The 13,644-nt window shown below is 42.5% G+C and overlaps 1 protein-coding gene across 2 annotated transcripts in view; it reads left to right on the forward strand.

Moving 5' to 3' along the window:
- TNR (tenascin R) overlaps window positions 1-13,644 on the forward strand; it is a 430,161-nt gene that overhangs the window by 211,280 nt on the left and 205,237 nt on the right. For both annotated transcript variants that reach the window (XM_524977.7, XM_063795257.1), the window contains one exon: window positions 6,187-6,287. The gene's annotated coding sequence lies outside the window, so the exon portion shown is untranslated. The remainder of the gene's footprint in view (window positions 1-6,186; window positions 6,288-13,644) is intronic.

The following is a 13,644-nucleotide window of genomic DNA, read 5'->3' on the forward strand; positions in this document are numbered from 1 at the left end:
GCCAGATACCGGGGCCGGAGCCCTGATGCACTTGGGCAGTGTGTGAGGACTCATCCAAATAATCCATTCAGAAATCAGGAGAATGAGGTAGCACTAAATCTAGGAGGTGTGATACAATCTGCACAAACACACACATGTGTGTGGATAGTGACACTGTGCAGCTCTCTCCGAGGTGAGAAGGTAGTCTGACATATGTTCAGCTGTCCCAAGGTAACTCTAGAAGACTGAAGGCTTAGAATGGCTTGTCTAGTCATTGTCAAGCAACTTCTGTGGAGAGTCCACCCCATGTGAATTCAGGATACAAGGGAGGCAGGCCCCAGCTTGCTTTCCTCAACATCCCTCAGGACACCCAACCCTGTGAGTCCTCCAGGCATGGCCAGCCTCAGCCAGGATGGTCCATTGCTCTTGTGTGAGCATGAGGTTGTTGAGCCACCAACATAAGTTAGGGATTTGCTGCACCTCCTGGATGCAACTTCTAAAAGACTGAGGCCAATATCACTATGGCAACATTTAAAAAGCTCCTCTCTTCTCTTCTCCAGTTCAGACCTTAAAGCAATGTCTTCTGACCTCCAAACCAAGACCTTCCCTGGGAGGAGGATCAGGGTGTTAATAAAATGCTGCTGGTACAGTCATCAAAATGTGACTGTGTGCTTTCCTGGAGGGACCCTGCAACCCCATGGTAGCACACCAAGCTTCCTCTATGCCTAGTTAAAGATCACCAACAAAGCTCCTGCATGCAAGGCACCACTCAATTTCAAAATATTTTTAATAAAACAATGTGGAAAGGGCAGCCTGTTCATTTTGATCCTCCACTGGGTCATTCAATTAAACCTGAGATTCTGGGAAAACTTGAACTCCCTGATCATATTTTCCATTAGTAATAATAATAAAAGATAATTATGGACTCTGTCTGTCAGATATTCCAGACACCAGCACCTCCACTTAATTAACTGCTAATTAAGATATGAAAGAACTTCAGCATCTCTCACACATCCTGACTTTATTAAGCCTCAGCAAATCTTCCTCAGGAAATGAGAAACCTAAATAGCCAAGGCTGAGCCCTTCCCTGGATTTACAAAACAGGGTGGTGTCAGGTGAGTGGGGAGGAAGGCTGACTTTGAGGACTAGCCATTTAACTACAGCATTCAGTTGTTACACCATGACCCTGAGAGGAAAGAATGTGGGAGAAGGGAAAGGAACTAAGAAGTTTCGAGTTCCTTCCTTCTGCTGCACACTGAGCTGCGACTTTTACATATATTACCTAAGTAAATTCTCATAGCAACCCCGTAAAGAAATATTATTATTCCCATCTTACAGATTACAAAATAAGTGCTTAGAGGGATTCAGTAAATTCCTTTCCAAGTCTGTGGCTGGTAGGAGCTAGGATTTGAGCCAAATGTTACACTTTTCATTTGTAGTTCCAGGTAGGTACAAGAAAGAGAAATGTCTTTTTCCTTGTCTTTACCATTATTGACAAAGCAAAAGCGCAAAGCATTTGTGGCAGCTAGCCTTCAAGATGACCCCCAGTTGATCCTTGCTTTGTGGCATTCATATCCTTCTGCAGCTTTTTCCCTCATTAAATGGGGCTAACCTGCATACCAATAGAATCTTGCAGAAATGATGGTGAGCTTAGTCTTATAAGACACTGTGGCTTCCACCGTGCACTTTCTCAGATTGTTCACTCTCGGGGAAGCTAGCCACCATGTTGTAAGGACACTCAAGCACCCTTGTAGAAGCCCACATTGGGAGAAGCTGAGGCCTCCTGCAATGACCAACATCACACAAACGAGCCATCTTGGAAGCAGATCCTCTATTCCTACCAGGTTGAAGACTGCAACCTTCAACATCTTGACTGAAACCTCGTGAGAGACCCTGAGCCAGAATCACTCAGATAAACTGCTTCTGAATTCCTGACCCACAGAAATTATGAGATAATAAATGTTTATTATTTTCAACCACTGAGTTTTAGGGTAATTTGTTATGCATCAGTAGATAAATGGAGAATTCATGAACTTCTTACACTCTGCTGAATTGCAAAGCCTTGCCAATACCAGTGGGTCAGAGAAATCCCTCTAAGAAACATTCAAATTTGTATGCCTGAAAGTAGGAGTCTGAAATAACAGCCATTCAAGATCCCTCCTGGTAGGAAGCCTTGTTTATTTAGAAGCAGAATATGGGTCAGATCACCAACAGTTGCCTAAATTTCCCATTTTCACATTAAGATGACTAAGAACAACTTGAAAGTTGTTCACAATCTGATCCATTGTTCAGCAACCAACTGCTGTGAGAATTGAGAACAAAATAAATTGACCATACTTTGGGGTATTGGGCAATCTTGTCTATAGCTGATCAGCATCCTTGGGATCAAATATCCATTACTGGAACATCTCCAGCAATTTGCAGTACATCAACCAAAACCTTTCAAGCAACAAGGTTTATACTGGATGTCAAAAAGAACTGTTACTGTGAAGTCTGAAATCTCTGCAGTTTTTGATTGTTGGATCTCACCTGGCCCAGCAGTTGTCTTTCTTCTAAAGTCCATGACTCACCTAAGCCAAAGAGGACAAAAACACAAAGCCCTGGAGAAAAATCTGTGATTGAGGTCAACAGAATCTCTTCGGCTGCACTTTTTGGACTGTCCAGATCCTCAGCTCTTGCCTAGGCAGTCAGGGGCAGGGAGCCCATGCTACAAAGTCCAAGCCAATCCCCTCTGATGGCTGAACTCACCTGTGTTACAGAGGGGTCAGCAGCACTTGATGAGGAAGGAAAATATAATGCACATTTTCTAGACATATTTCATAGGATGTTTTTTCCAAAGATGAGATGTTGCAAGTTGACCCCAGATAATGCAGGGCACTGGAAAGGGTACATACAGGTGAATGAGTAGGTTGCAGCGTGGACAGAAAGAACACACCCATTTACTGAAGCTGCTGGAGAGTCAGGTCAGCATGCTCTTTACTTTCGTGTATGTCTCTTGGGGTGCCACTTCCCCTCTCCCTCGGGTCCCTCTGAAACTGTGTAAGCTAAAAGGATTTGGGACCATGAGCCCTGTACCCCATATTTGTCTAAGCCAATGGTTTTGCCTCTAGAACTTGCTGCTGCAGGAATATATGACTACCTTGTGACACATCAGCTTCAAGAATGGCTGTGATAATAATCCTTTGCCTTGTCACCAGTTACATGAATCTATCTTAAGATAAGGCCTTTGTGTGATATCATTAGGGCTGTAGGACTTGTTCATCAAATTAAGTGGATCTACTAGTGAGGTAATGCGTGTTTATATCACAAGGGCCAGTATATGGGGTTCACGATGAGCTTCATTCTATCAGAGCAAGTGTGGTAATGACTTCAGGAAGATTGGCACACACACTCCACTTCAGTTTGGCAGTTGCTCAGCCAACAGTTGGAAATCCGTTTAAATAAATAAAACTGGTTAAGTGGAAAAGAGGACAGGACTGGAATACAGAAACCCCACATTCTAGTTCTAGTCCTCTAAATCACTTTGGAGGTGCATGCCCTGACAAGTTCCCATGTCCCTCTCCCTCAAAGACAGGAGCTTCTTGCAGGTGGTGGCTGTATCCTCTTCTTCATATTCCCGGTGCCTGGCATGGGCCTGGGTACTCACAAGGCTCTCAGTAAATGGTTGCTGCCAATGACTAAAAAAGTAAATAAGTGCACATATCCACATTCACATATGTATATATGTGGTTAAACGAGCGTGAAAGGAAGTCTAAAAGGATGTACTCCATGCTGCCAACACAGGGGCCGAGGTAATGAGGATACTGCAGGGAAGGAGAGGAGGTAGAGAGAGGCAAGCAATGGAGAAAAAAAAAAAGAGAGTGCACTAAAAATTCTACATGTATAGTATAATCTTGTAAAAGTATGTGTATGTATGCATAAACAAATTAGAGGAAAAATGATGATGTTTGTATGTTAAGTCAAAGCAAGTTGCAGAGTATTTCAGTTAAAAACTATAAACAAAAACATCCCATATATCTGTTATATATGCATAATTAGGTTTAAATGAGCAAAAGGGAGGGTGTATATTTGGGTGCTTTGAGACACCACCCAACTGAGGCACTCAATTTTGCAGCTGCTGGGAGCGTTGGCTGCTGACAGCTCACAGCTGAGTCCCTTTTCAGGAATCACCACCAGCCAAAAAGAGCTGCTTTGCCCATCCTCTCCCTGGGGGCAGCCCAGAGTCAAAGACAGGCGGCTGTGTGGGGGGCCCTAAGACCTGGATCCTTTTTCAATGCAGGACAACTCCGACGTTCCCTCTGGCCAGTTCCACTTCCTGTACTTCCCCCAGGTGCCGTAGCCCTCAGGAATAAGTCTCAGTAAGCCTTCTGTGTGCATATCCAGTCTCAAGCTGTTTCCTGGGAATTATGACAGTGTGGAAGGATACTTACCAGTGTATTAAAATGTTACTTAAGGGACCGAGATTGGGAGAAATGATTAGCGTCTTCTGCATACATTTTTATATTGACTTTTTTATTATAATAAGCATGTGTCACATTTATAATTTTAGGAATATCAAATGAAGAACTTTAAAATGTAATAAACATGTTAGTTGAATGAGTGAATAACTGTGCCTACATCTAGTTGGAGAAATAGGTAACAATAAAATAGTATGTCAAAAGTACTCGGTGTTTTTAATAAACTCAAGTGAAGGGGATTTTCATAATTTTTTTCATGACTTTTGATGCAGTTGGTTCAAAAGATATTGGACAAGCTTTCTGAGAGTGAGGTTAGCACCTCACAGATGAGGATGAGGAAAAGAAAGGTCAGTGGGTGGAAGCAAACAGGAGGGGGAGTTGTAATTCCATGGAAGAAGAGATTTTCTAGTCTCAGAGCTATCTGCCCCCCAAATAGGCTGCAATCTGTGGGCAGCTACCATCTAAATTACACTGTGCAAAGAACCTGCGATTCTTCCATTTGGTGAGCAGCCAGATTAGAATTGGAAGAGAAAAATACCTGGCATTTATATCACCTGCAACACCTCCCAGTCCTGGGCCCTGGCAAACCCATTGATGACCAGTTCTTTCCCTGTGATGCCACCTCAGAATTATTGTCCCCACTCGCCAGGCAGCCACAGTGCATGCACTGGAGTATTCACTCAAGATGGAAAATGTTTGCCCTTCCAGAACTAAATAATCTTTACACTTCTTCCAATTCTGAGGTTTCATGAGGTCCTCCAGGGAAGGTTATTTATTCACAGATGTCTTAGATGAGCAAGCCTCTACCTCAGCCAAATGCTTGCTTCTTCCTCTCTCAGATGTCGCCTGATTTTTGCAAATCCATCCTCTTGAAGCACCTATAAATGATATCCCTGAGGCTCAGTGTCCCATTTGGAGAAGGCTTAGCAGGGTTTGTGAGAAGCAAGCCCCTGAAGGCATAATTATCGAGCCACCAACTGTGTTGACACATCCTTGGAAATTGTGTAGCGGAGGCCTGGCCGAAGATCTGCGTAGGACCCTTGGTTACAGAAGCTGACAAATTTGCTTACTCAGAAGGCTCTCACTTAACAATCGATGCCACTGCTTCTGTTGGAGGTTGTTCTAATCTGGGAGAATTACTTTGTTTTGCATGCATTTATTCCTTCTTTGTTGAAGTTTTATGCACTGGCATTGTGCTTGGGACAGGAACTAAAGCAGTGAGAAAGTCGAAGACTCTGACCCTGAAGAGTTGGGAGTCCAGAGTGAGCATGGCACAAATAAAGAGGTTTATAGTACATGGAGATTTTCACAACATAGGAATGCTTAGAGTGCCAAGGACATTAAGGACATAAGAGGGGGTCAGGTTGGGGAGGAGGTTTGTATGGGAGGCCTTTTGGAGGGAGTGTCAAGCATTTGTCATAATCAGATCAGCTAAGCATGTTATTACAGTCACTTTCAAAAACCTAAAGCACATTTCTGGATTTATAATCATTCTATAGATTTGTTTACCTCAAATATTTTCCTTTTTATTGAAAACTATGAGAATGAATGAAAGAAAATCAATGAAATAAATGAAAGTCTCTGGAGAGAAAAAGCAACTAAGCAACAATTTTCTTTGCTTTGGAAATTCACATGGTGCACCTACAAATTTATTTTAAAGGCGATGTGGTACTTAGAATAGAAAGGGAAACCAGGGTTTCTTATTTTGAGACCATTAATATATTTCTTCCCTCCCTTATTTCTGTTTCAGGTGGCTGCATCGTTTTAACTGCATAGAGGGCAGGTCTCTTTTGGAATTAGGATTAAAGAACGTGCAGTAAAGAGAAAGCATCGAAGACACCATCATAAAAGGTATTTCCTGTGAACATTTGATCATTCATCATTCCCATGGCCAGTCTGTGGCTTTCATATGTAACTGCATATTCCCAGGGATCTGAGACCTTTTGTTACTGAAACAACACCCTGGGGGCTAGTCTCCTTGAAATGAGGTGGTCAACAGCATTAGCTCCTCTGGGCTTCATGCAGTTTCTGAAAAAGCTGGAGAAACCGGGTACCAAGGCTTTGGCTTCTCATAAAATATTTCTGAATGCATTTCATGATGCGGTTGGTAATGAAAGTGTGTTACTGTGCTCAGTCCCTCCAAGAAGCTAGACTTGACTCCCAGCCTGCCCGTGCCTGCACTGGGCCCGCATGAATCAGTGATAAATTATTCACCAGTCTCGCTCTAAAATTTCTGGAGTTCCAAAACCCCTAATAAAGTATTACGAAAAAATATCCATCTCTTTATCTCTATCCATAACTATATGGCTGGAGAAAAAACCTGTCGTTTTATTTCCTTTAATTTAAAAGCTTTCCTAATTCCTTTTTCATACCACATATATATGTCTAAAGAATTTTCAGGTTGAAATAATAACCTCTAAAAATGGTCCACAGGAGAAGGCTTTTAGGATTCATAGAGTTGGCAGGCACAGTGAATATTTTGCTCCTTTAATAGCTTTCCATGGCACTCAAACTTGATATACTGAACTGGGAACTTTTCAAACAGGTGTGGCCCTTTTTTATTGCACAAAACAATAATATAGCCACCAGTCTTCTCTCTGTATTTGTTATACAGTTTGTTATACAGCTTAAGTTTGTTGTGAAAAGTTTGTTCGGGAGCTCATTTTCTTCCTTAGACTCACTACAGTCTCAGTATCCATCATGCTACTCTACAGATTTAAGGCAAGTCTTTTCTGAAGCCCCATGTTTGAATCAGCCCAGAACACCCTCAGTGGCAGCCTGCCTTCCTTGGGGGCACTTGACTACAAAGTACCCCATGCCATTTAAAACACCTTCGAACATTCCAATTCACAAGAGACATCATCACATCACGCTGGCTATCAACCATTCACACTTAAGGGAGAATTGGTTAATTTGTTGCTTCTAGGATACCAGCTGGTTCAGATCAAGTTCTCTGCAACCAAGCAGACATGGAAGGTGGACCAGGGTGTACCAACGGCTAAGGTTGCCTGTCGTGAAAGCAACACTGGCAGTGTATTACAATGAAGACATTTTTACTGACCTGCACTCTGCTCAGGGAAAGCACTTGTGTGGATAAAAGAATATTTGACAAACCCTGCTGATTAAATCTCAAAGCCACCTCCTGGCACAGAGGGCAGTCCATCTTTCCCGGCCAAGCCTGTCACATGTGTCTGAACACCTCACAGGAGAACATAGCTTGTCCAGATTAGTCCCCTTCCCCACACACTTACAAATCACTTTTCACTAGCATGGCTTGGTGTTGGAATTGCAGGAGTTACCAAATAGGTAGGGAGCCAGGTCCCCTCATGGCTCCTTGGCAATTCAAACCCAGGTGCTCACAGGCTGGCCTGAACTGCCTTGCTTGCCTGCTTCTATCTCACCTTCATTTCCCATGCATTCGAAGCAGCTTATTTTAAAAGCTGATTAGATGAGCCCTTAATAACATTAGAATTTAAATGGTCCCAGATAGGTTTTCAGCTTCTTGCCAAATTGAGATAAATGTGATATTTGGGGAGTTGAGCTCCCAGCTTCAAGCCTGTTCTGTACTGCAGACAGGTTTTGAAGTACCGTACTACCTTCTCCCGTTTTGCAGCCTAAAACTGGGTTTGTGTGTGTACATAAGGTGCCCTTCATCTCTAAAGGTCTGTGATTCTCTGTGTAGATATGTCTCCATGATCATGCATTTTCAAAAAATGGTAATCTGGGGAAAGGGGCCCAGGACAGAGTTCTATTCTTCAATTGTGATAATCTATGGAAAAGCTTCACTCTATACCCCCACACCTTATGATAACTTTCAGTTCCAGACAATAACCTTTATTGAGCAACTATTATTTAGCCATTTACTTTGATATTAATGCTTTTAGTACCTGACTTTGGCTGAGAATAATGTAAGATAGTCAGAAATATGAATGTTTCACTTTATGAATATGTTCAGCACCCTCTGTAACTCTTATGGGTGGGTTCACTCCAAAAAAGGAAAAACACACTTATCAAGCCAAATAGATATAGCCTTTCAACTTAATACCCTTCCGTCAGATTTTATAAAAATAAAAGCAAAATGGGAAAGGGGAATTTAAAAAAAAACAAGCAAAAGTGGACATAAACAAATGGTTCAATGTTTAGGTAAATATATTCTTACAGACAAACAAACCGAGTTATCTGCTTGCTATACTGCCCCAACCAAACTAGGCACCTGGCTATCCCCAGAATTAAATCTTGAAACTCCTAAAAACACGATTCGCCCTTCTGTATATGGGTGGTCATGAAAGAGGTGTCCCTGAATTTAAGCTTCTTTGTGAAATGCTTAACAAATGTAGCTGCTCTTACAGACTTTCAAGAGAAGCTAAACCTTGAGCTTAACCCTTGAGCATTAGCACTCAGGTGGGGAACGACTGCCCACCATATTTCCCTGGAGGGATGTTAAGGACTCCAAGGAGCCAGGTAGGTGAAGGAGGGGACCTGGGGCTTGGGCATCGCTGTGGGCAAACCCACTTTTCCTGCACTGGCCCTGCCAGTCCAAAACTCACCCCAGATTTCAGGGACTCTTGAGGGGTTTCAGGAGGAAATTACTTGTAATCCATTTAAACTATGGCTTTGATCAGAAACTACAGTTAGAGTGTAAATGTCTGCTTTGCTGCGTGGTAAAACCAGGTTGAGGAGGCTGAACAAAGTACAACTCCAGAATTGCAGTGTTTGACTCTATGCCAAACCTCTGATCAGTCAGAGCTCAAATGGCTGTTCCCTATGTGTATTAGTCTGTTCTCACACTTCTGTAAAGAACTGCCTGGGACTGGGTAATTTATAAAGGAAAGAGGTTTAATTGACTCACAGTTCAGCATGGTTGGGGAGGCCTCAGGAAACTTACAATCATGGCAGAAGGGGAAGCAAACACGTCCTTCTTCACATGATGGCAGGAAGGAGAAGTGCCAAGCAAAAAGGGAAAAGCCCCTTATAAAACTGTCAGATCTCAGGAAAACTCACTCACCATCATGAGAATAGCAGCATAGAGGTAACCGCCCACATGATTCAAGTACCTCCCACCAGGTCCCTCCCATGCCATGTGGGAATTATAGGAACTGCAATTCAAGATGAGATTTGGTTGGGGACACAGCCAAACCATATCACTATGGAAGGGGAAAGAGGAGTATCAGAGGAGGTCTTGGCAGAGCCTCCAGGCCTTGGCCCACCCACGTCTCAGGAAATTAAGCATTCTGTGCCATTGTGACAAGGCTTTCATTAAGACCATATTATCTAACAGGCGACTGCTTGTCCAAGTACCTTCCTAGTACTTGTGTTTGCTCTCAACATCTTATGGTTTACATGTGCAAAATGTAATGGCATTGGATGCATCAACTGGCAGTTTACATGCAAACTCACCTCCTCCTTCGCTAAGCCTGGAGCTATAAAGAGCTTGCTCAATTTCACTCCTTCTCAGAATGCTTCTGTGCAATCATCCTGCCCAACTTGCTTTTGTCCTGTCTCTGGAGAGAAAGGGTTCCTCCTGGCCACAACTAACTCTTCCAATGAGTCCTTGGTCTCTTCCTTACCCTTCTCCTCTATAGCCTGATCCACCCATTGCTCTCCTTTCCTCACTTGCATTTTCTTTCACTCTCTGTAAGTTCTTTTTCTTCTGCTTGTAAACAATACTTGGTCTCCATTAAAACAAACAAACAAAAAGCTTTCCCTTGATTTCCTGATTCTCTTTCTCTTTCTCTTGTCCTGGATTCCAGGGAAGAACATTCTCCATTCACTTCTCACCATTTACTTATCCCTGAATCCTATGGAAAGCAGTGCATCCTACCTACCTGTGCAACAAATTCAACATAATTCGGCAGACATGCATGTAGCATATACTAGGTGCCACACCCCATCTGGACTCTGAACACAAGGAGGACACACTCTTACAAGGAAGGCAAGGCATGCCTCCCTCATGCCTAACTACGGTGTGATAGTGAGATGGTGAGGCTATGCACTATAGAGAGGCAGGGTGGGAATCATTAGCCCTGTCTTGGGGGAGGGGGCAGCAAGGAAAGTGTCAAAGGAGTTCTCCAGCAAATGGGGGACCCAAGAAGAGAAACGAGAAAAAGAGAGAAGAGGGAGGCCATTCCAGTAGGAGGAGCAGCATGGGCAAGGTCATTGAGATCATGGGACCAAAGCAGCCTGACGTGTAGACACTCTTCTGTACATGGCAGGGAGGCAAGGAGTATTGAGGCTTCACAGAATGACAGACATTTAGACTTTGAGTGGAGATCCTGAGAAACTTTAACCCTTTCTTGCAAACAATGGGAACAATAGAGGGTTTAAAGGCAGGAGTGACATGATCAGGTTGCCTTTAGAAAGATCACTCAGGACACAGCAATTAGAGGGGCAGATGAAATAGGAAGTTGCTCTAATAGTCCAGATGAGAGGTGATACGGACCTCAACCAAAATAACCTGTGCTAAGGATGGAGAAGAGGGGATTCTAACATAATCTCCTCCGTTCTCCACGAATCCACCCAAACAGATGTTATCTCTTCTGCACTAAACCCTCAGAGCATGTATTGTACTTTTTCTTACTGTGCTTATTCAACTTGTATTGCAATCATTTGTGTATTTCTCTAATGTTCCTTATCAAGTTGTATCTTTGTCTCCCTTTCCTCAAATTACAGTACCTTTCTCATAATAAGAGCCAAAGAAAAGGTTATTTAGTTGAATTGAATTTTCAAGGGCTTCAAACCATGAATAATTGAGGAATCAGCCATGTATAAGTGCTCATCATTTGCATAATTGTGTAAACAAGCTTATAAATTTATTTTTATTTTTCACATTATTTTTGTTATCCCACAATGCCCTACTACCTTTGCAGTTCTTCAGGTTTTGGGGAAATAGTAAACAAGTATTCTGTAATACACACAAGTGACAGAGGTGCTGCTGGATTCTCACCTCCCCAGTCAAGGGAAGTGGTTGAAAGGAGAGAACAGATTATTGTATTGATTGAATATGAAAACCATGTACAAATATTGAGAAATATGCTGTCTAAAGAGACAGAGAATTGCAGAGCACGCTGCATGATGGGACCCACGTGCAGAGTCCCGAAGGTCAATGTGCAGATACAAATTGATTAAGCTAAGTACTTACTGAAATTGCTTTCCAACATACAGATGAGAATTGATCATAGGCAGGACCCGTATTTCTGGTGAAAAAGCTTTATAAAATTATCCATTGGTATGCCATAAAGACAAATTTAAATTGTCTGGATTTCCCCAAATGAAAGTATCTATATTGTTAACAAATATGTCATAATGAGTGAACCAGAACTTACAATTTTGTGAACGAGTTTCTTTATGTGTGGACCTAAATGGCCTCATAACAGCTTTATTTTTTTTGGGGGGGGGCATCTTTTTACAACCCCGAGGTTAGCCTCTCTGTCTCATGCCAAACCAAATGATTCTTTTTTTTCCTCCAGTACTACATACTGTATCAACTTCATTGTTTTGCCTACAGATTGTAGTTTTGCATAAGTTCTATTTAAGAAAGCAATTTTTTTTTATTTTTTATTTCCATAGGTTATTGGAGAACAGGTGATGTTTGGTTACATGAGTAAGTTCTTTAGTGGTGATTTGTGACATTTTGGGGCACCCATCACCTGAGCAGTATATGCTGCACCCAATTTGTAGTCTTTCATCCCCCATCTCCTTCCTATGCTTTCCTGCTGAGTGCCCAAAGTCCATTGTGTCATTCTTATGCCTTTGCATCCTCATAGCTTAGCTCCCACTTATGAGTGAGAACATACGATGTTTCAAACCAAAAGACTCTGATTGGCCATGAGTTAGCCCTATCTACTGTGGTACCCGAGTTTTCACTCTTAGACACAATCCCTAGCTCCTAGGAAACTAGGAGTCAGAAATCTTCTAAGTCCACATGGCATCCAGCACACTTAAGCAGTGGCTTCGAGTGCCGCCAGCCTGTGGCATTTAGGCAGGAGGAAAAAAAAGGAGAAGTGGAGTAGGGTGGATAAAAGGAAATGCAAGGCAGCTAAAGGAAAATTAAGAGAAAGGAGTAGAAGACATAGTTAAGCAAGTCTTTGTTGAGTAATTTTTGTGTCAAATATAAAAGTATGCATCACAGTCCACACAAAAGAAGTATGTATCATGCTTGCTGCACTCCAGGGGCTAAGAATTTATCCAAGAGGGCAATTCTAAACCCAGGAAACAAACAAAATAGCAGTGCATGACAATATAATCAAGCCCTAAATACTACTTCCTGGCATTGGCTGTGTTACAGTAGTGAAAGCAGAAACAGGGCAAGTGTCACAGGGTTCATGGGAGTGGAGGAGACCAGAGAAAACCTCATGGGAGAGGCCACAAGCATTGAGCTGGGCCTTGAAAATAGAGGTGATACAAACCCAGGAAGGCCAAATGAGCATGACACCTCAGACTATGAAAAAAAGTAAGAGGAAAAAAGTAAGAACAAAAGGAGGAGACGAAAGAGAAGAGAAAACAGAAAAAGTTTCTGAGGATGTTGATGGTAGAGCAGCTACCACTCACATCTCCCTGGGCACCTGTGCCAACCCTTGGATTGCCTTGGCCAAAGACCAACAATTTAGAGGCCGAAAATATTTCTGTGGTCCCAGTCATCTACGCAGAATTGGACCAGAGCCAGTCGGGTTTTGTTGCCTCAGTAATCACAAAGTGAGGCATCTTTTTCCTCATGTTTACTTGAGAGGAATGCTGTTTACACTGAAAACATCACACCCTTCAGAGTGACCATTGACAACTGAATTCTCGTATGTCTAACAATTGGGTGTAAAGAACCCTCAGAAGCTCCACAACAAATGAGATGGCTTCATTAGCTGGAGGTTCTAGGAGGCTCTGTGAGAAATGAAGAGATTGGTAAAGTAAGGACAATATATTAAATACATTTCGAAGGGTTCTATGGAGAGCAGGATATCGCCAACAAAATGTGTTTTGATTGGCACAGTGGAATCTTCCTGCCCCTCAAATTACTCCCCATCCCATCCTCCTCCCCACCCCAATTTTAAGAAAAGGACACAAACTAACAAATGAGTAACACCGGTTCTGCCAGGTTGTCTGAAATACTACTATTTGAGGTATGTTCTTTTCAAGGTGTTGCCTCTTCCAGATTTCCCTTCAGAAAGGTCGGTGTCCTCTGAGAGACTTGTTTATCCACAATGGAATGCTGGTTATG

This window comes from Pan troglodytes, chromosome 1, assembly GCF_028858775.2.
Source record: "Pan troglodytes isolate AG18354 chromosome 1, NHGRI_mPanTro3-v2.0_pri, whole genome shotgun sequence".
Taxonomy (NCBI): Eukaryota; Metazoa; Chordata; class Mammalia; order Primates; family Hominidae; genus Pan; species Pan troglodytes.